Source organism: Panthera onca, chromosome C2 (genome assembly GCF_046562875.1).
Source record: "Panthera onca isolate mPanOnc1 chromosome C2, mPanOnc1 haplotype 2, whole genome shotgun sequence".
NCBI lineage: Eukaryota > Metazoa > Chordata > Mammalia > Carnivora > Felidae > Panthera > Panthera onca.
In genome coordinates, this window is record NC_138347.1 from 85,603,180 (window position 1) to 85,626,438 (window position 23,259).

General features: G+C 36.5%; 2 long non-coding RNA genes across 9 annotated transcripts in view; one reads left to right on the plus strand and one right to left on the minus strand.

The window, feature by feature from the left end:
* Positions 1 to 17,213, plus strand: part of LOC132683420 (uncharacterized) — a 35,862-nt gene extending 18,649 nt beyond the window's left edge. For 2 of the 3 annotated variants that reach the window (XR_009612217.2, XR_009612219.2), the window contains exon 3: positions 16,777 to 17,213. This is a non-coding gene — a long non-coding RNA (uncharacterized LOC132683420). Of the gene's footprint in view, positions 1 to 16,773 lie in introns of all 3 variants that reach the window. The other variant, XR_009612218.2, reaches the window with a different exon arrangement.
* LOC144617434 (uncharacterized) overlaps positions 1 to 23,259 on the minus strand; it is a 728,263-nt gene that overhangs the window by 167,383 nt on the left and 537,621 nt on the right. The window lies entirely within an intron of this gene.

Sequence of the window (23,259 nt, forward strand, 5' to 3'; positions counted from 1 at the left end):
CATGAAATTTCACAGGGGCTGCTCAAGGAAATTAAGACTCTGAAGAGTTCTGTATTAATATGCTGTAACAACGCAGTGCCACAGGAGCCCTTTATGCTATTTGAATGTTTTATCCCTTTATTTTCTTTTAAGTGTCAAAGAAACCTGATTTCTATGTATTTGCCTACAGATAAATGCAATTGCTTTGGAAATTAAGAATGATGTATTTTGATTTCTGCATGGAGCCAACCTTCCCTAACCCAGAAATAAATACCTTGAGGATTTTTAAAGCAAAAGCAATTTGAAGCACACAGCAGAAAAAGAAAGAAAGGAAGGAAAGAAGGAATGAAGGAAGAAGGAAACAAAGAAAAGAGGAAAAAGACACAAAATGTACTGATCTTTTGGGAGAGTAAAAGCAATTGCTCACATCTCTTCAGCTCTAGCAAAGTGAACACTAAAAAATCTACTGGTCAGGAGAATTTAATAAGCATAATTTTTTCCCAGTGAGAATCAAATAGGTATCAATACACTTCCACAATAGTTTGCATGTGACACCAACTTCCCAGGGGAAAAACAATCAGTACAAGCACTGTCTTCTCCCCTTGCAATGTCATCAAATTCCAATTTCTGCTTATGTGAGGTTGTACTTAGCACTAGCACCATTTAATACTTCCCAGCCCTTCCGTGAGAAGATTTACCCACTGCCTGCTTAGCCCCTCCCTCCCATCAGTGGGGCAGGCAGCCAGACAACCTGCTGAAAGAGCTGGCTTTTTTTTTTTCTGCAGTTACTTAACAAGAGCAAAGTTTTAAGATTCATCTGATCAAAGGGGAGACTTATCAGAGGCATAATCTCTGATGATTTTGATGAATTCAGAAACATGTCATAGTTCAAATCACATATTTTAATTTGCACAACAAATGGTACTTTTAAAGTTCTGTAGTGTCAAAATAAAACATTGAACTTCTATTTCATGCTTCAAGAGGAAAGGATAAGCATAGAGGTCGGCTTCCATGGCTTATCCTGCCTCTGCTAGCTAATTTCGCACAAATGTAACACTTGAACTGGGGAAATATTTTTTTGTGGGTGCTCATATTCTTGCTCCAATTTGTTCACAAAAGTACAATAAGCTCTTGAGATTGGCTTGTTAGAGTTTTAGTCACAGAGTAAGTGACCTTAAACATATAAGAAGCAATGTTTTCCCTGGATACTTTCAATGGGGCTGCCATACTAACTTTACTGGAAGCAACATGAATTGCTCTCAGACCTCTAAGTATCATTGACATTGATAAATCATCGGCAGAGAGACATGAACAAATGAATCAAATGCTCATCATCGCATTCAGGAAAGATAAACATTTTTACAACAAGGAATAATATATCAGGCAGCCTACTTATGTAATGCTGTGTTGCATAAAGATTTCTTGATGAGCCATACAAAACTATACAGGTATAAATTGTGTGACTGATGCATGGAAGAGACAGCTTAATCATAAAAAAGCATGTGGCCAATGTACACTGTAGAAAACATAATATTCCATTCCCCTTTTGACAAAAACAAATCTATACAGTCATTAGAGTCAAGTATAACTATTTGTTTCCCAACAGTACATTAATATTAATAAAATCTTCCATTTTTCTATTGTGTAAATGTGATGAAATTATTTTTGACTGCATCAAAGTGATGTTTAGAGAAAGTTCTTCAATAATATATAAGATATGTGGTTGTGTAGCAAAGTAATAGCTATATAAACATATGGAAAATGGCAATATTAGTTGTCTGATATTTCCTTAGGATTTACTAATTCACCAACCTAAACGAAGTCTGCTGCATTTACTTCATATCATCTTCTTTTATGATTTCACCTAGCCATAGATTTTAGAAGAAAACCAATTGCTATTTTTCTCCCTACATAATTCTTTACTTTTTGTTTCAAAGAAAGAACATGACTTTTTTTTCTTTGGGAACGGTAATCACTGCAAAAAGCATCTGTCCTCTTTGTAAGTTGAGGAAAGAGGTGAAATTAATGGAAAGACAGATATTCTTTTTCCACCAACTGGTAAGAGTAGCAGCAATAGTCAGTGCTCCCTTTTCTCTCTGCCTTTTCTTTATCTGCCTTTGTGTACCAGCTTTCTCTTTATCCTTCCGTAGACCATCTGTGTGCCTACAAACATCTAGAGAGACATCAGCAGATCCCAGTAATGGCTACAACACTGCCTGGCCTTTCATCCCTGAATGAAAACTCCAAACTCTGCCAGGACTGCAAATCGTCTTCCTCACGTACACCAGCTACCTGAAAGTCTTACGATACATTTTGTATTCTCAGCGGCAAGTTATAGACCTACAGCAATTATTCGCATATGCATTTTTATGCATTTGTCTGAATGTTTACGACGGCATGTTCAATTATGTTCTATAAACACTAATTTTGAGGAATGCTAACAATTTTAGTACATTTGTTAAGCACCTAGTATGTGCTTTACATGAATTTTCTCATCGAATGCTCATGAGTGGTATTAGCATTATTTCCATTTTATGGATGAGGGAAGTGAGGATTTGAGAGGTGGCATGACGTGGCTAAGCAGTTGAACTGGAATTTGAATCCCACAGTCTGACTCTGGAGATTACACCCTTAAATGGTACAGCAAAACTGTTAGGTAAAAAAGGATGTTGGGGTCAATGAATTTGGAAATACAGAGCTAAACTAAATTGAAAAACTTCTTTCTTGCACAATTTCTCAGTCAGTCATTGAGTCTCTAAGGTGAAATATAACACACAGTATTTCCTAAACTTACCAAACCCCATCGATCACTCAAGTGCTTGGAGCATGAGCGCCTAGTTTCAGATGCCAGTTTTGCCACTGGCTATGTTTGTAACCCTGAGCAAGTGATTTAACTTATTAAGTTACTTAATCACCAAAAGAAGATTGAACTATATTTAGCAAATTGTACCTACCAAGACAGAAGAATGGCCAACATGTCTCTGAGTAAATTTTCAGAAAGACTGGAAATGGGATTTTTCATTAATATTCAGGTTAGTGAATGAGAAATATTTAACTAACCGGAGTGTCTTTTTTTTTTTTTTTAGAACAGTTTAATTAACCAGTGTTTGACTTTTTCCTGAGACCTTTCTGATTTAAAGTTTTTCTATCTTTTAAAGTTTTTCAGGTATTTACATTAAAAAGGAGGTAATAATAATTACAATCATGTCCTAAGTAATTAGTGCTTTTTATAATAATAATTTCTTTGGATGTTTGTATTATTTACTCTAGTTACCTTTTCATAATATTAAATATGGGCTTTTTAAGTGTGTGCATATATACATACATATATATATATATACACACACACACACATATATATACATATATGTCTATACACATAAAGGAGTAGGGCAGAGTTCACTAAACCTTATTGGTATTTTTTTCACAGTGCCACTAGGCCAAAGGAAATATTTAATAGTTTCATTTATTAAGCAGTAAGGTTCCAAAGAACTTAATAAATATTTATGTTTTAACAACTTCGCAGCCTTTGCAAAAAATACTACACATAAATTAAAAGAAAAATATTTTTATTTTATTCTTTTATACATTTTTATTTATTTTTTTTTAAGAGAGAGAGGGAAAGCACAAGTGGGGGAAGAGGGGCAGAGGGAGAAAGAGAGAGAGAATCTTAATCAGGCTCCATGACCAGCATGGAGCCTGACACAGGGCTTGATATGAAAGACCGTGAGATCATGACCTGAGCCAATATTAAGAGTCAGTGCTCAACTGACTGAGCCATCCAGGCACCCCTATTTTTATTTTATTCTTGAATAATCACAATTACTTCCTAATGGGACATGTGCACCTGTTGGCTGCTATAAAACTCCTCAATCTTTGGAATCAGATTGGTTCCCATCTTTCCTATTTCCTGTTCCACATTGATTTTAGTATGGTACTTGCTTTTTATCAAAGCAAGCACAGAAAACTCTGCTTTGCAAAGATATGAGGTCGCCAAATGGGAAGCAGAACAATCTAATGTTGAAGCTATGGACCACCTAGAGCTGGTAGTTTGCACTGTGTCTGTATTTCCCCCCCAAATAGAAAATATCCTACAGTATTCTCTGTGAGTTCACTAGGGCACTCTGAGATACTGTAGTGCATAGTTTGGGAATTATGGTGTTAGAGTACTATATATGATATCCTATCTTTTAACATAAAAGTATTTAAGTATTTAAAGTGTATTATATATGCATCTGTGTATGTGTGTGAGAGAGAAACCCTGTTATTTAAAAATCAAACTGACTGTAGCCTTTTCCATTTTTGAAGAAAGGTGGCTTAATTCAGATGAGGAGAGCAAAACATCTTTAGGCTATTCTTTTCCCTTTTTAGTGGAGGGAAGAAGGAAGGGTGAGACCCAGTAGAAGAATGAGTCTGTTGATATGCAATGGGACACCAGAACCTAGTTTAAAATAGACTAAAAAGAACTGAACTGCTCTGCATAACAAAGCAAGCAGTGGAGTGAAAGTAAGAGGGGGATATGCAACATGATAGGAAACAAGATCTCCAATCAGTACAAATGGCTGAGCAGATTTTTTAAGAATAGTGAAATCTGATATTCTACTTCGTTATGTTACTGGGTTATGAACCCAAATCATCTCCCCAAAGTTTCAGTGTAGTTTGCTCCATACACATGCCTTATGTGAGTGGGTTTTTTGGTGAAAATCAAAGAGGGCTGAGGTTTACCCATGGATCAGCCCAGAAGAGACACTAGGAAGTGGTGATGTATGCGTGACATCGAGAACTCCATGGGGATAGGCTTTCAATGTCAGAAGTGACCATAACAACCCACTCCCCAGGAATACCCAGAAAGCTTGGGTAGGAGGATGGGAGGCTTGACAAGAGATGTTGAGAGGCTCGCTTAAGGTTTGGTAGATCATGAGACACTGAGCAAGGGCCACAGCCTGGGGATAGAGGGAACACGTCATTAACGTAGAAACTGTTGATCTAGTAGGAAGAGCTGAGATTGGAGACTATCTTTGGTGAGTCAAGAGACTCAGTTCCCATTGGAGGGCCAGCACAAATGTGTCATCTAGATCCATAGGCAGAAGTGGCATAAATCATGACATAAAAAAAACAGAACTGTTCAGGCTAGAAGCAAAGATTTTATACCAGATACTTGACAGAATCAGAGTGATTCCTTCCTTTTACTCAGCCTAATTTTGGTACTGCTAGATAAACAATGATGCAGAAGTTTCACTACTTCAAGAGACCCAGACATGAGGCAAAGAGTTGTTTTACAATAGTTTTTCTCCACTCAAGACATTATAATATCCAAAATCCTTCCAGGATTAAAACAACTCAAAAACTAGGCAGTGAAGGGAACTTCCTCAACATGACAAAGGGCATTAATGAAAGCACCAATGGCCAATATATTCAGTGGTAAAAGACTAAAACTTTTCTCCCTAAAGATATGAACAAGATAAGAATGCCCTGCTATTCAACACTGTATTAGGAAATTCTAACCAGAGAAATTATACAAGAAAAAAGAAACTCAAAGAGGGAAAATAAAATAAAACTATCTCCATTGACAGATGACATGATCCTACGTATAGAAAATCCCAAAAAATATAAAAGAAAACTACTACAGCTAATAAACAAGTTTGACAAAGTTGTAGAATATAAGATCAACCAACAAAATTAGTTGTGTTTATATATGGCAAAAATGAACAATCTGAAAAGAAAATTAAGGAGGCAATTCCATTTACAATAGTACCTAAAAGAATAAAAGACCTAGCAATAAATTTAACCAAGAAGGTAAAAGACTTCTACACTGAAAACTACCAAACATTGCTGGAAGAAATTAAAGATGTAAATAAATGGAAAGACATCTCATATTCATGGAGAAAAAGCCTTAAAATTGTTAAGATGTCAATACTATTCAAAACTATTTATAGATTCAATGCAATTTGCATAGAAATTCTAACAGCCTTTTTTCCCCCAGAAATGGGAAAGCCAATTCTCAAATTCATATAGAATTGCAAGGGACCCAGAATAGCAAAAACAACCTGGAAAAATAAGAACAAAGTTGGAGGACTCACACAAAATAAGTTTGAACTCTCATATGCTGCTGGTAAGAATGTAAAGTGGTACAGTGGCTATGGAAACCAGTTTAGAGGGTCCTCAAAAAGATAAAGCACATTATACAGCAATTCAGCTCCAAACAGGATTCACATACTTGTATGCACTGCAGCATTATTCACAATAGCCAAATAGTTGAAACAACCCAAGTGTCCATCAACAGATGAAAGGATAAACAAAATATGGTACATACATTCAATGGAATATTATTTGGTCATAAAGAGGAATAAAATTCTGATATATACTACAACATGGATGAACCTTGAACACATTATGATTGGTGAAATAAACTAGACACAAAAGTATAAATATTGTATGATTCCACTTATATGAAATATCTAGAATAGGCAAATTTGTAGAGACAGGAAGTAGAATAGAAGTTACCAAGGACTAGGCGGGAAAGAGGAGAAAATAGGGAGTTAATGCTTAACAGGTAGAGTTTCTATTTAGGGTAATGAAAAAGTTTTGGAAATAGATAGTAGTGATGGTTACACAACATTGTGAATGTAATTAATGCTGATGAATTATATAGTCCATCAACGGGATGAATGGATAAAAAAGATGTGGTGTATATACACAATGGAATACTACTTGGAGATGAAAAAGAATGAAATCTTGCCATTTGCAACAACGTGGATGGAACTGGAGGGTAGTATGCTAAGTGAAATAAGTCAGAGAAAGACAGATATATGATTTCACTCATATGTGGAATTTGAGGAACTTAACAGAAGACCACAGAGGAAGGGAAGGAAAAATAAGATACCATCAGAGAGAGAGGCAAACCATAAGAGACTCTTTAAAAAAAATTTTTTTTAATGTTTATTTTTCAGAGACAGAGAGAGAGAGATAGAGCATGAGTGGGGGAGAGGCAGAGAGAGAGGGAGACACAGAATCTGAAGCAAGCTCCAGGCTCTGAGCTGTCAGCACAGAGCCTGACATGGGGTTTGAACTCATGAACTGTGAGATCATGATCTGAGCTGAAGTTGAACGCTTAACCAACTAAGCCTGCCAGGCACCTCAAACTAGAAGAGACTCTTTTTTTTTTTTAATTTTTTTTTTTTAACGTTTATTTATTTTTGAGACAGAGAGAGACAGAGCATGAATGGGGGAGGGTCAGAGAGAGAGGGAGACGCAGAATCTGAAACAGGCTTCAGGCTCTAAGCTGTCAGCACAGAGCCTGACACGGGGCTCGAACTCACGGACCACGAGATCATGACCCGAGCCGAAGTCGGCTGCTTAACCGACTGAGCCACCCAGGCGCCCCAAGAGACTCTTAAATACAGAGATCAAACTGAGGGTTGACAGGGATGGGGTAAAGGGGTGATGGGCATTGAGGAGGGCACTTGTTGGGATTAGCACTGGGTTTTGTATTTCAGTGATGTATCATGGAAATCTCTTGAAGCCAAGACTACACTGTACAACTTGACATTTAAAGAAAAGTTAAAATTGCAAATTTTATGTTATATAGGTCTTACCACAATAAAAAAGGGAAAAAAATTGGGCAGTATTATCTAGGGGAGCTGAGGGAACAGGTAAGTATCAGAAAAATTAATCTGTGTTTTAAGGGTGTTAGAATTCTTAAGATGGGAAAATCTGAATAAATCAGTCAAAAAACTCGTTAGTGTATACAATTCAGACATTGGATAACAGTTTCAGGTCCCTATTTTCTTCTTTTGCCTAAGTCTAAGTATATGTATATTCTCTAAATTGCAAATAAACTGGATATTTGCTTCAAAGACATGTGGAGGCACTCTAGCAATTTTTGATTGACAATAATGACATCCATTGTTTCATTGGAGGAACTAATTGGACAAATCACACTTAGTTCTTTGGTTGTGACATTAAACAGAAAATGGGGAAACTTTTGGACAAATACTTCCCACAAAAAAGTTGCAAGCATTGTCCTTCCCATGAATTCAATATTGTTACATTTTTCTTTTTGAGGGATGTGAATATGGAAATTACTATGACTCCTTGAAAATACTAACCATCATCGTATATTGTTTTCCTTATTTTTGCCTCAAGAGGCTCTATAAAAGAGTGTTTGATCAAGGATTCCTTAAAACAGATTGTGATGTAGATCTGGTTATCTGGGACCTAGGAGTTGAAATGAAGGACTTTGGGGCCACAAAACAGGATGTAGGTGGTGCCAGGGTGGGCTCTGTAGGAGGGAGCTGGACCAAGTAGGTGAGATCCAGCTACTGGGTGCCAGAGCAGTGGGTCATCTGCTGGGGGAGGTGGGGTGATGAGTATCAAAGCCGACATGAATAGTGAGTCAATCTCTTGTTATCTATTGGAAATCCTGCATAAGGAATGAGATAGATTTAAATAAATGAGTAATAAATAATTCATGCTTCCTGCTTGGGGTTGAACATAAAGCTAAACCTACTGGTGGAGGCAAGAAGGCAGCCTGGACTAAAGGAACATGGTATAGGAAGAACCACATTCTTACGCATGTGAAAACATATTGTCAGCATTATGAAGCACTAAACAAACCTTAGGGTTCTGGCTATTCATGGATGTGAAATTTAAGACCTATTCCTCAGTAGAAGGTTCTGGTCATTCTGAGAGCTCTGATGGTGAAGCAACCTCATTTGTCATTATACCACTGAAAAATGACGAGAATTAGGGTCTAAAGAGGAAAAACAAAAGTTCAAATGGTCATGTTTTTAAGCTAGAAAAAAGGAAATCTCTCTGGTTTTAATCACAAATTTTAGACTTTTTAAAAATGGGCTTATCATTTGACGTCTTTGGGAAAAACCTACAAAAATAAAGAACGTGTCTTGTATAGCATACCCCCAAATAGATATGGACCTGTCCTCATAAAGAAGGATATTTGGTGCAAGTGCTTATTTGCTGTAGCAGTCAAGAGCTAATATTGAGAATTTATCATATGCTAGAAGGTGTCCTAGGTACTCCAAGTGTGTCAAGTTATGTAATGCTCACAATAACTTTGTCTTCACTAGGTACTACCATTTTGCCCACCCTAGAGATAAAGAAATTGAAACCAGGAGAGGTCAAGTAATTTGCCCAAGGGTCCACAGCAAATCCCAGAGTTTAAATACCAGCAGTCTGGTCCAAAACCCACTCTCCAAACCACTGCATTATTCTCCCTTTCACAACTAAAGAGAAAGGTCTCTCGTGGTGAAGAGAAGTGGTGCCAAATCATTGTCTCCAAAACATGACCCAAAAGACAATGGCCCCTCAACATGTTTCATGGCCAAACAAGGGTTCACTGGTGAAATGCTGAACATTATATTTCTTTCTTCCTTACACCCACTGCAGGCTCTAATAAAGGCTCTAATAAATTTTGTCATTAATACATCTTTTTATCATTTGTTTCACCCAGCACAGGATCTTTACTTGTATAATATCTTATTACTCTTACTCAGAATCAGTACTTTATAAATTGTATGTGGGGAAGTGTTGCATTAAAATATAAAAATGCTGCTCTAATAACTGGTCATGTTACAAAAATAACCATTGCTAATTGTTTCTTTGACTAATGTAAACCTGGAATCTTACTTTTGAGAAATCATATGAAGTTAGCAAGGCAAACTAGATTTGGTGAATGGGCCTTAAAGTTAAAACCTTACGTGTGCCTCAGTCAGAGAAATACTATTCAAATGAAATTTTTCTTTTTCCCAGGTTACAGAGATCTATTTTCTATCTTCTTTGATTTTGTTTTACTTTCCCTATATTATTTTGGTCCTATGCTAGTCTATATTGGCTTTGGCCACTATATTTCAGGACCCCTTTACTGTTTACAGATTATTTTTGGACTGTGCTAATGAAATCTCTCAAAATTCACTTAAAGGAGCATAAATTCACCAAATGATCTTCATGAAAGTTTGCTCTTTCTAACACAAAAAAATATAAGTGACTTGTCTTATTAAAACTGTGTAGTGACTCTGTGCTCTATGACATGCTATCATGATGGAAGAGAGAGGGGTTAGCGTCTTCCTTTTTAGCTAAAAGAGTAATATCTGAATTGGTTGTTGAGTTGAAATGTATTTCTCCAAATGGCCAGAAACATAAGCATTATGAAACCCTCCATCCTCTGTACGACTCCCACCCCCATAGCCTTCTGTCCATTTTGTCAGAATTTGTCTTCTTAAATCTGCTTTATTCTGCATGTGCAGTCTTTACATTGCTTTCCATATGACTAATCTTACTATTGGATAACACATGATAGTTTCTTTCTTAATTATGTGATACTATCTCTCCACCAATGTTCTGACAGCTTTATTACTGCCAAAATCAATATTTCTTTTCAGAAATGAATTTAAGAGACACAAGTTCCAGGAGTGAGTATAAAAAGAGGATAGATCCCAAAAGCCACAGAAATAAATCAGTGCATTTTTTTTGTTTGTTTGTTTTGAGATGGTGGAAATTTTCAGGACCATGCATGCCTCCATATTTCTTTAAAGTAATATGTTCACTTACATGTACAGAGTCGTGCCCTGCCATAGCCCCAGTTGGGATTTCTACAAAGCAGTTACATGTCATGTGTCCACATGCATGTAGATAGGTGTTTACATGTTTATAAAATGCAATAATTTTTAAAGGTAAATCAGTGATACCTATCACCCATAAATCTACCAACAGAAAACAACTACTATTAATAGTTTGGTGACTTTCCTTTCAATTATTTCTACCATGCCTTTGTCAGCATTGGATATAGCATTAAACTTTTTATTGCTATTGTTAACTTCACAAATTAAAACATTTTCCCCCTTAAATTCCCATTTCTTTAGTTATTATGTAGCCTGAGCATTTCTCATAACCAAGTTACTAGCTCTATTTCTTTTTTTCATAACCTTTTTCCATATATTTTTGCATGTTAATTTGTTAATAGTGTTTTTTTTTAAGACAGATTGTATTTGAATCTTGGTTCCACCATTTATGTGAAAATTAGGCAACTTGTTTAAGCTTTTTGCATCTTTGGCTTCTCATCTATGAAGTGAGGTTAATAACATCCACTTTCTAGTGTTCTTGTACATATTAAATGAGTCAATATATATAAAGCACTGTCTAGCTATGGCAGATGCAATATTATGGGTTCACTACCCAAGGAACCCATGGGTTCCTTGCCATGGAGGTAAACTACATTCCCCTGTTCCTCTAGAATCTAGGTGAGGTCACAAGACTACATTTCACCAATGGAATGTAACAGAAGTGATATGTCACTTGTAGGTTGGGGCAGGTAAAAGTCCTCTCTATTCCATCCAAAATATAGAAGAGACTTTGAGGTGACAAAGTTGCAGGTTGGAAAGAAGGTGTCTTCTTGAATCATCACTTAGAGAAAAGCCACAAGGAAGAGCCATATGACCCATATAAGATTCCACTGCTATCTATTAGATTTTTTTTTTATTAAGCCGCTGTGGGGGTTTAGGGGTTTACTGATTGTAGTAGTTAGAGGGATTTACCCTGTATTACATTTGTATGGGGAAAAAACACTTAAGGAATGGAAGCTATTCTTCTCCTTCTTCTTTTCTTCTTCTTCTTCTTCTTCTTCACAATGAAAATGAATGGCCAATGTCAACTTTAGACTTGAATCATACTTAATATTAACTGACCAAAAGAACTAAAACAATTTTATTCTGACTCTGAAAACTTTTCTCCTTACCCCACTTTAAAAAAAGTAAACTCTGAATATCCTCAGAAGACTGTGTTTACAAGAAGTGTGAAGAAGCACAGTATTTTAGATTTTACTATAATTAGCTAAATTTCTTTAAGATCTCCACCTATCCTGAACTCCTTAAAACCACTGGCTCTTATTCATCTGAATGACTGCTTTTATGAAACGGAAATGAGTACAATACATTGGCAGACGGTACTAATTAGTACAGTTTGATCATTACTCATAAATCTGCTTGGACATAACTTTGGGTATTTATAAACTAACGAATTTAAGTGCATGGACATGCATCCTGTTAAAGTAATTTGTTCACAGACACTGAATAGATATAAAATGTCTAAAATAATACTAGGTAGAACAATTTAACTTCATTCAAACCCCTCACCCCCACATACTCCATGTATATTCTGGAAATGAGAATTTCTAAGTGCTCTGATATTGAAATATTTTATTACTCTTCTTAAAAGTTTTACATTAGAAATCCATCCATTGGCTAATGTTTTGCAACTCTGATAGTACCCAGCTGAGTGAATGGAAGGAGTCAAAGGGTAAAGGAAAGTGCTAGAATGGTTCTTCTTGGTTGAATTGTGTTTTTTTGGTGAGCTCTGGGAGATTCTCCCACTTTTTCCTTCAACCTCCAGTTCCTTCCCTTCTCATCTCTTCTACTTTTTTTTCTTTCCCAGATTTTTCAAAAAGGAAAAATGACCCAAAGGTCTTTCTTATATACTTAGGTGACGGGAGGCTAAAATCTTTATTGTTCCCTTTCCCTGATTTCCTCAAGTACAGTCATGACTAATTATGAAAATGGGAGTGAGGAGGATCTCTCGTCAGCAAATGAAGCATACTTGAGATCAATGTGTTTCCCAATACACAAAAAGGCACCCCAACCTTAACTTAAAACACCAAGCATAAGTACTAGGCACAATTCCTAAAATGGGTAATCGCATCTCCATATTAATGTCTCATTTGACCATCAGAGCAGCCTTCCTTGTGAGACTGGAAGAAAATAATATTATCTTCCTTTTATTGAAGAGAATACATGTTCAAATATGATAATATTGGTAAGAGCCCATGTGTAATGCTTAAACCTGTCTCCTGACTCTACTATGCTAATCGTCAGATACACCAAAAAATATGGAGAATGTATGATGGCCAGGTGCCACTTAAATGCTGTGTGACTTCGGGCAAGTTACTGAATCTTTCTGTTTCCTCATCTTTAAAGTGGGGATAATACCAACTTTATAGGCTTGTCAGAGGATTGACTTAACTTTAATAGAGTCCCGAGAACAGAGCGTATCCAGTATGTATTCAGCAAGTATAAGCTGATATAAAACATAATGTGGTAATTATTACTAGTATTTCAAATTAGTAAGTGGAAGAATTTGATTTTTAAAATAAGGTGTAACTCCATCCACATCTAGTGCTTTTTTAATCATAGAACACTTGTCTTAGATCACCTCACTATTCCTCAGAAGTCAACTAGGTGTAATCTAGCACCACAGAAACACACAATTGAATAAAATTAGTAATATGTATTAAATAAATATCATTGATTTAGTACTCCAGTGCTAAGTAGCTACTTAAAATTATAAGCATTACTAAAGTACACAGTATTTTTATTCATCATAAATAATTTATATGCAGCAAAATTCATCCTCTTAAAGTGTACAGTTCTGGGTTTTGACAAGCACATACGGTTGTATAACTACTATCCTAACCAAGGCATAGAACAGTTTTTAGAGTTTATTTTTGAGTAAAAATTTATGTGAATATTCTATAAGGAATTTTTGTAACATTAGAAGCCAATATAAGCATATTTCCTTGATTCAGGGACTTCAAAGTTATTTGAAAATTGGATAATAATTCTCAGTCATTTGTACACTGATTCAAGAAGTATTTACTGACTTCTTCCTATATGCATAGCATTGTGCTGTTGTCTATGAAGATGAGGAGAAAATATAACAGTTTTCTTTAGTATTTCTACCTCAGTGCTAATAGATTAATCAAGAGAGGGAAATAATACAGATTTTCCTACATTCATTCTTAAAAGAGGGCATAAAAAGTGTCAGCACCTCTCTAATTAGCATGTATTAAAAAATTATAACTCCTCCCCCAATAAAATCTACAACTCAGTTTAATTCCTCAAATATTTGTGGTAGACAACCTATCATTGGGTGGACATAATCCTTATCCTCAAGCAGTCTGTAGTAGGGTAGAGCAGATAATTACAATACAAGGCAGAAATCAATCAGAAGTATAAAATTATATGTATTAAGAGACACATGGGGGGAATATTGAGGTGGGAGAATCAATAACGGCTTTATAAAAGGGGTAGTATTTAAGCAGGGTCTTTAAAAAGAGGTAAAATTTCAACAAGTGCTATTCATAGAGAGAGGAGAAAAGCTTGGTATGCTATAAAGCTGCTGCATTGTCCAATACGGTAGCCACTACCCATGTGTGGTTATTTAAATTTCAATGAAAATAAAAATAAAAATAAAAATACAGCTCCTCAGTCACACTAGTCACATTTCAAATACTTAATAGCCACAGGCAACTAGTGGCCACTGTATCGGACAGGATAGAGTAGAACATTTCCATCATAACAGAAAGTTCTATTGGATAGTGTTTCTATAGAAGCAATGACAATGAAAGGTCAGAAGGTGGGAACAATGAATTACCCAAATCTCTGTTCAAGCCTTTGAACAAAATACCAGAAATAATGGTATATCCATGTTTTTCCTCCCCAAATATAAATTGGAAATATAAGCCTATGTAAAGATCAATGACTCATTTGTTTCACTGGCTGCTCTGGTTCAATAATCATGCTGAGTTCATACTATAAATCAATAATGAAGACATAAGACTTAACAGGCCTATCTAATTGCTCCATCTATCTGAGCATGCAGATCATAGTGGCTGAAAGCCAGGTCCTAGGACCCAGCCAAGTGTGGGTGCTGCTGTTTTTTCTGGCAGATTCCTGTTAGCTCACTGGGTCCAAGCTGAATGGCTTGGGCCTGTCATAGTTGCAGTCCCCTAAGAACATGCTCATTGTTAAATCATTGCTTCTTCTTTTGGGAAGTAGTGACAGTATCCATTGCAAACCTAAAGGCAGGTAGAGGTATGAGGAAGCTATAACTCAGAGAAACAAATTCTGCCACATGAATATGGATGAAATGGGCGATGTGTGACTGCAGTCATTGATAAACTTGTAAAGCCGCAGACTTTAGCCTTTTGATAAGAGCTGTTGTCTGCTGTGTCTGAAGTGTGGTTTGGCTAAACCACACAAGGTTGTAGTGCTGTTTTTATAAAACCAGTCATGTCATCACTTTCCTGGGGTCCAAATGGATGGTGTGTAGGACCAGAAAACCATGTATCATGGCTTTATTCTTTATCCATGAGAGTCCAAAATGTGTGCCTTCATTGGTTTGGAAAAAAAGTTTAGAAAATCAATTATCTGAGAAAATCAAAGGCAGCCACAAATATACTGAATTCGTATCTTTTGGTTGGGTGGTCCCACTTAATTTTAGATTCAATCATTGCTTACAACTTGACTTTGAGTCCTTTAAAATATTATTCAATAATAATTGACTTTTAATGTGCATATTTGTTTTTGGACACCATCACTGGTGTCACATTTTATTTACACATGCTCATTAAACAGCAAATAAGTGTCTTCTCTTAAAAGGGCTTAACAGTACCAGGAAAAGGTGGGGGGAAAACCCAGCAAGATATTAACTTTAAATAATTACTTTTCAAAAGTGAGATATATTATATGGGTAATATACATCCTATAGATACATATGCACTTACTTGTTTTTCTTATGAGGAAGCTCATACAGCCATATTCTTCCTCCAAAGACTGGCATTTAGAAGAGCCATCTAAGCCATCTTGCAACACTGTTAACATATAATCACCTATTTTCATATAATGTCAACCATTAGAGTGTCAAGGGAAAACATGAAAGTAAGAATCTGCATATCAAGAAAACCTATATAAATACAGGTTTAATATTTTTCAGTTAATTAGTTTTTTTTAAGTGCTTAAAAAATTATACATGGGTTTCAATCATCTGATGCTTTTTGCCTTCACATTTGGTTGGACTATTCCCTCAGTGAATTCAAAAGACTGAAGGAGAAATTATTTGTCTTTTTGGGACAGTCAAATAAGGGAAAAATGGTTAATCTCAGTTTTCTTTATTTTCAGAAGGCCTCTATGTTTCATAGGTGGGGAAATCATACTGATGACTCAACCATCCATAGTGTTATTTTGCTGTTTCATGCTACCTCAGTGGAAAATAACAAGTCTAATTTTTACCTCCTGCACGATAAAAAAATCTATTACTTTTATTGAGGAACCTACCGCTGGAAGAAACTCATTTATTTCAGGATAATCTGGTTCTTAAAATATTATTGATAGCATTTATGTTTAACTGGATTGCAAGAACAGAATACACACAAGTCATTTGGTTCCCAGTTTTATAATTTTGGCTTCCGTACCTTATTTAGACAAGCTTAGGCTTCCTTTGCTTGGCTATGACAGACATTTTAGAATATCTCTGGACTCATGAATATAAATAGTTGTGCAAAAATAAATTTTATAAAACCAGAGCTGGTAACAAAAATTACCTAGAGATCAACAACTCTAAAAGAATCTAGTGTCACATTCCTTAGAATGTCAGATTAAACTAACATGTGCCAGTCAATATTGCTACACTGCGACCCTTGATGCCTCCTAAGCAAAACTATTAAGTCCAACATTCTCTCCTGTAAGCACTTATCTGTAAGGATGGCTAACATGTCCTCTGAAGCAGATATTGAAACTGATTGGACAATAGGTAGATACCAGACAGGGGCCTGGGGGCCGACCTCTAGAAATAGGGGGAGAAAATCTTAATCTGCAACACAATGCCGTTCTCTTGAAACCCTATCATTTTCACTTCCCATGTGTCTGCTGCCTGACTGTGAATGGATTTGAAAAGGAATGGTTAGTGCTGAAAATTGGATCAGAGCTAACATTCTCTCATTTTTATCAGCAGCTGCCAAAGGTCATCTGACATAATAGCTGATGAATTCAAGCCCAGTGGATTTCATTTGCAATTTTCAATTTACTGAGGCCTCCAAACCCCACGGTGATAAAAGCTTCCCCTATCGTGGCCTGTCACAAACATCAAGAAACTGCACAAACCCACAAGAAAGAAAAAAGAGAAAGCTGTGCATCCTCGCAGGTACAGATAAGGAGAACAGGAAGAAATGGTATCATGCGGGAAGGTACGGAGCAGCTTGTGTGGCTGGTTCTCTAAATGCCAATTGAAAGGAAAAGACTATGAAGAACAATCAAATAACTTCCACAGAATAACATCATGTTTCTTTGGGGCTTTTGTGTGAAAATTGCCTTCTAATCTCTTACTTGACAAGTCCCCAAACAAAACTGTAAGCATAAATATGCAAACAAATAAATGAATAAATAATCTTTTCTTATTTGGTCATGGGAAAAAAGCACACTCAGTGTATGTCATATTTACCATACTTTTGATTCACAAAATGCATGCTTGTAAAGGATATTGTATCAAGGAAATGTCGGTCAGCCCTAAGAAATCATTTATTTTGTTACAGAGATATGGTAGATCCTTTGATTGATTTGCAAGGGCAGTCAAAGAACTGACAGAGCAACTACTTGTAAGTGGATCTAGATACAGTGTATATATATCACAGATGTATTAGCAAAAAAAAAAAAAAAAAAAAAAAAAAAGAAGGCCATTTTCCCCCTTGTAGCACTATTGGCAGTGAGCTTAGGCAGGATCAGGGACTGAATCCTGCTCCCAGGAATTGTTCAAATTGAGTAGACCATATGCATGCTCCATGGAGAATGGCAAGTTTAAAAGCTGAGCAGTCCATTTCCATCCTATCCAACTTGTCTCATACCATAGCCAAGAAAAAAAAAAGGAAAGCAAAGAGATGTTTGAGGTGTAGCTGCTGGGAGAATTTAATTTCAGACATGGATGTCTGGATTCCATTCCTACCAAATAGAGTCAGAAAGGCTTATGAAATTGGTCTAATGAGGCAAGAGGACTTGGCAGTAGGCATCTACCAACTTGCCTAATGACAAAATTTTTCATGACAGTTGACAAGAAAACCCAGAATGACATCAACAGGACTAGGATATTAACTTCATCTATGTGTTGGTAACTGTGAGACAATCACAACTTGGAAAGGAAAAGAGAATAATTCCTGGTTGAACTGATGTAATTGTGAGCGATTGACTAGTGTAGAATTATTCTTTAAATTGTTACAGCAAATATATATATATATATATATATATATATATATATATATATAGGCTATTCATCATAATTGAATCCTTAGTTCTTAAAATTAAATTATTTCTTAGGATTTTCTATTGCCCCCAAATTTAATGACCTTTTAATTCTTCAAAGTTTCAAAATAGAAAAATGGTTCCTTCAGTAGCTAAAGGCAGGAATTAACATTCTTAAATGAGGGGTATAAAGTTTTATTCTTAAGCTACAGAAAATATGGAAGATAGCCATATTTTTGCATTTTTGTAATTTTTTTCTCCCACACAAAATTGTCAGAAAGCCACTTTTCAAAGGTTACTTTTCTCCACCCCCCTTTTAAAGTTACTATAGGTTCAAAGAGAGTTCTCCCTATAATTTGCAGTTTCTATGGGTTCTCTTTGGATTGATAGCATAATACAGAAACTCTGGTAGTGGTAAAAGATTATTTAATGGGGTCTTAATTTAATCAGTCCTCTAAAATACACACATAACTTGGTGAGGGTTTTTTATTATCTCTGTTCTTCTATGGCAGTGATATAAGGCAAGCTGTACCAATTGGTCTGTAGTCACATAGCAGAAAGGTTAATCTCTTTTATGTTCCTTCTATTAGAAAGGCAGATCTTGAATCTTCAAGGCAGAGTCCTAAATTGTTCTTGTAGACTGGTTCAGAGAGATTGTTCTTTCTCATGCCCTATGGCTAATTACATTCAGTCAGGCCAGAACATTCCACATTTCATCAATTAATTATTTCATTCCTTCATCTAGCATTTATTTAGTACCTACTAAGTATAGGACACTATGTCAAGAACTATGAATGAGACTTGCCCTACTTTCAAGCAGTTTACAGAAGAGTAGAATACAAAATATTTTAAATCTGTTTTCTCCCCCTCCCCCAGAATTGAGATTGTGTTATATAGCTATAAAAACTTTAGGGGGGTGATGTCACCAGGAACCTGACATGGATTAGCATCTTGACTTCCTTCCCCCTCCCAAGAACAACTAGCAACTATTCAAGAACATAACACCACTGAGAGAATCGTAGAGCATGGGGATGAGGCTGAAGCAATCCCCAACCACAGAGATCACGACAGATTGCATTGGAAGAGTAAGAAAAGCAGTTACACACTGGTTGCATTGCCCCTCCCCGAGGCCAGCACAGCACTATGCAGAGAGGTCTTTCCTGCAACTCCAGCTCCTCCAGCTCCAGTGGGAAAAGAGAACTCTAGGAGGACAACCAGCCATTTCCCTAGCATTGTGGATCACTTTGTGGGAGTACTACTCTGCTCTTGCCCCACAGGGATTGCAGTGGAATCTTCAGGGCTCAACCCCCGGGAATCTGATTGTGACAGAGAAGGGAGGGAGGGGCTTGCAACAATTAGCATGCAAATCTTGGCAGACCAAATTCATACATGTAATGCTCAAGTAATAATCACAACCAGCAACTTTGCTCATCTGTGAAACCAAGTCAGTGGTGTATTCTGACCAGGGAAGTCAGTGGGGTACAGATATACTTGATTTAGACCCCATATGAGGAATTCTCCCAGCCCTAGAGCATGGTTTGCATATATCCAGAGAGAGGCTGAGTCACAGTCCCACGATCTGTGGAGAGTGATCGGGAACTATCACATCTGACCAGAGGGGCTGGCAAGAACACCTGCAAGCTGTGCAGCCCAACAATGCTCAAGTTGAGATGCACAAGCATAGCTGATCACCCTCAAAATAGCCAGAGGGATTAATCCATCATGCTGAGGGTGGCTTCTGGCCCTTCCCAAATGTTGGGTAAATTGAGAATTGCCTAGAGTAGTTCCTCCCTTTCCCACCCAGGCAAGGGAGCTGAGATGATCCATCCACTAGCTGTAGAACCTAAAGAGCTGGTGAGAACACTTGGAAAATGCAACACAGTGGTGCTTAAGACAAGACAAAAGCAGGTAGAACTGATAGTTGGCAGAGCAAAGCTAATGGACCTGTTCAGCCAAAGTACTTGGAGTACAGGTTCACTTGAGTTAAGACAACACAGAGCTTTACTGGTCTTACAGCTGCTTTTCCCACTGTGCCCAGGCAGGTAAAATAATTTGTAGCCCTACTCATTACTGAATACAGCCTCTAGCCTACCTGTCCAGGGGACCTAACCAAAGCACACAGGAAACTGCATAGCCCACCCAACAAGCCCTGCTTATGGTGGCACTGGAACAGAGAGCATAGCTCATGGCTTTCCCTGTCTGTAGAGCAAAACCAGTGGTCTCACCTGACCAGGAAATTCAGTGTACACTCTGGCCTGATTCAGATCTCCAAACAAAGAGCCATATAAGCCCTGGGTCCTGTCCTACTGTCATGCCAGGGTAGGAAGCTAATTCATAGCCCCATCTATAACTGAATATGGTACCCAGACCTGACCATCTAGTAAGCCTTACCAGAGAATCCAGATAATTGCAGAGCCCATCCCACGGCTTCACTTGGGTAGGGCACCAAGCCAGCAGTCTCATGTAACTATTCTTAGCCAGTAGCACCTCCCCCCAATCCAACTGCAGAGCTTGAGCTGTTGCCTCTCCCCAAAATAGACCATAATAGCAGACTTCATTGCCTAAGGATATTACCAGCAGCACACCCAGAAACCCAAACTGAGTTGACTGGTAAAAATCAGTCTCTGCCAAAGCAAAACTCTCAAGCTTCGAACAGGAATCCAATTACTCAAATGTACAGATACCAGTGTAAGAAATCAAGAATCATGAAAACCCAGGTAAATATGACACCACCAAAGGAAACTAATAATGCTCAAATAACTGATTTAAAGAAATGGAGGTCTATGAACTATCTGACAAAGAATTCAGAATAAATCACTTAAAGAAGTTTAATGAACTATAAAGACACATGGACAACTAAATGAAATTAGTTGCATGAACTAAATGAGAAGAACGACAAATCAATAGAAACTATCAAAAAATGTACAATCCTAAAGGTAAAAAAAATACAATAACTGCACTGAAGAATTTGAGTTTCAAAAGCAGACTCGACCATGCAGAAAAAAGAGTCAATGACCTGGAGGATAGGACATTAGAAATTATCCAGTTAGAGAAACAAAAAGAAAAAAAATAAAAAAAGATGAAGAATACCTATTAAACTTACAGATACCATAAAAAACCAATATTCACAAAATAGGAATTCAGCAATATGGGACTAACAGAAGGAGAAGAGAAAGAGAAGGAGACAGAAAGTATATTTAAAGTAATAATGGCTTAAAAACTCCTGAACCTGGAAAGAGAAACAGATATCCAAATATATGAGGCTCAAAGGACTCCAAATAGGTTGAACCCCAATAGGGCCACACCAAGACACAGTATAATTAAATTGTCAAGAGTCAAAGACAAAAACAAACATTTAAAGCAACAGGAGAAAAAGAGAAGTTACATAGAAGGGAACCCCCCTAAGACTATCAGTGGATTTCTCAACAGAAACATTTCAGACCAGGAGTGAATGGGATGACATATTAAAAATATTAAAAGAATAAAACTGTAAACCAAGAATATTATACCTGGCAAAGTTGTCCTTCAGAAATGAAGGAGAGATAAAGACTTTTTCAAACAAAAGCTGACTATGGAGTTCATAGTCATGCCTTACAAGAAATGCTAAAGGGAGTTCTTTGAGTGGAAGTAAAAGAATGCTAATTAACATCATAAAAATCTGAAAAGGTAGCATCAATCTCACTAGTAATGGTAAATAGTCATTGATTTGGCAAGATGGTAATAGTGATGTATAATTCACTTACAACTCTAGTTTAAAAGTTAAAAACAAAAACACAGTAAAAATAACCATAACTACAATATTCTGTCATTAGGCACACAATATAAAAAAGATTGCAAATTGTAACATCAATAATTTAAAATGTTAGAGGGAGAAGAAAAAGTGTAAAACTTTGGGATAACTACAAGAGAACTGGAAAATTGTAAGGAACATATGATTTATCAAGATTGAATCAGAAAGAAATAGAAAATCTGAATAGGCCAATTCTAGTAAGAGATTGAATCAGTAATAAAACATCTCCCAAGCCCAGGACAAGATGGCCTCACTGGTGAATTTTATCAAATATTTAAAGAAAAAATTAATACCAATCCTTCTCAAACTCTTCCAACAAATTGAAGAGGAGGGCACACTACCAAACTCATTTTATGAGACCAGCATTATCCTGAAACCCAAACCAGGATAGAGCACTAATAAAAAAAGAAAACTATAGGCCAAAATTCCTGGTGAAAATAGAGGCAAAAATTCTCAATAAAATACTAGCAAACTGAATTTAGCAATATATTGAAAGAATCATTCACCATGATCAACTGGGATTTAACCCTGGATGCAAGGATGGTATAATGTATGTAAATTAATCAATGTGATACATCATATTAATAGCAGTAAAGGAAAGAATCACATGATCATTTTAGCAGATGCAGAAAAAGCATTTGACAAAATTCAATATCCATTCATGATAAAAACTCTTAGCAAATTTGGCATAGAAGGAACATATCTTAACATAATAAAGCTCATATATGATAAGCCCACAGCTAACATCATACTCAAGTATATGGTGAAAGGTTGGAAGTTTTTCCTCTGAGATCAGGAAGAAGCAAGGGTGCCCACTCTCACCACTCCTATTCAACACAGTAATGGAAGTCCTAGCTAGACCGACCAGGCAAAAAAAGAAACAAAGGTATCAGGATTAGAAAGAAAGAAAGAAGTGAAACTGTCTCTACTTGCAGATGACATCAGTTTATATATAGAAAATCCTAAATTTGCAACTATGTGGATGGAACTAGAGGGTATTATGCTAAGTGAAATTAGTCAGTCAAAGAAAGACAAAGATCATATGACTTCACTCATATGAGAACTTTAAGACAAAAAACAGATGAACATAAGGGAAGGGAAGCAAAAATAACATAAAAACAGGGAGGGGGACAAAACATAAGAGACTCTTAAACATAGAGAACAAGCAGAGGGTTGCTGGAGGGGTTGTGGGAGGGGGAATGGGCTAAATGGGTAAGGGGCATTAAGGAATCTACTCCTGAAATCACTGTTGCACTATATGTTAACTTGGATGTAAATTAAAATATAAATTAATTATTTTTTAAAAAGCAACAGAAAGGAAAAAAAAAAAAAAAAAGAGAAGAAAATCCTAATAAGTCAACCAAAAAAAACTATTAGATCAAATCAATGAATTCAGTAAAGTTGCAGATACAAAGT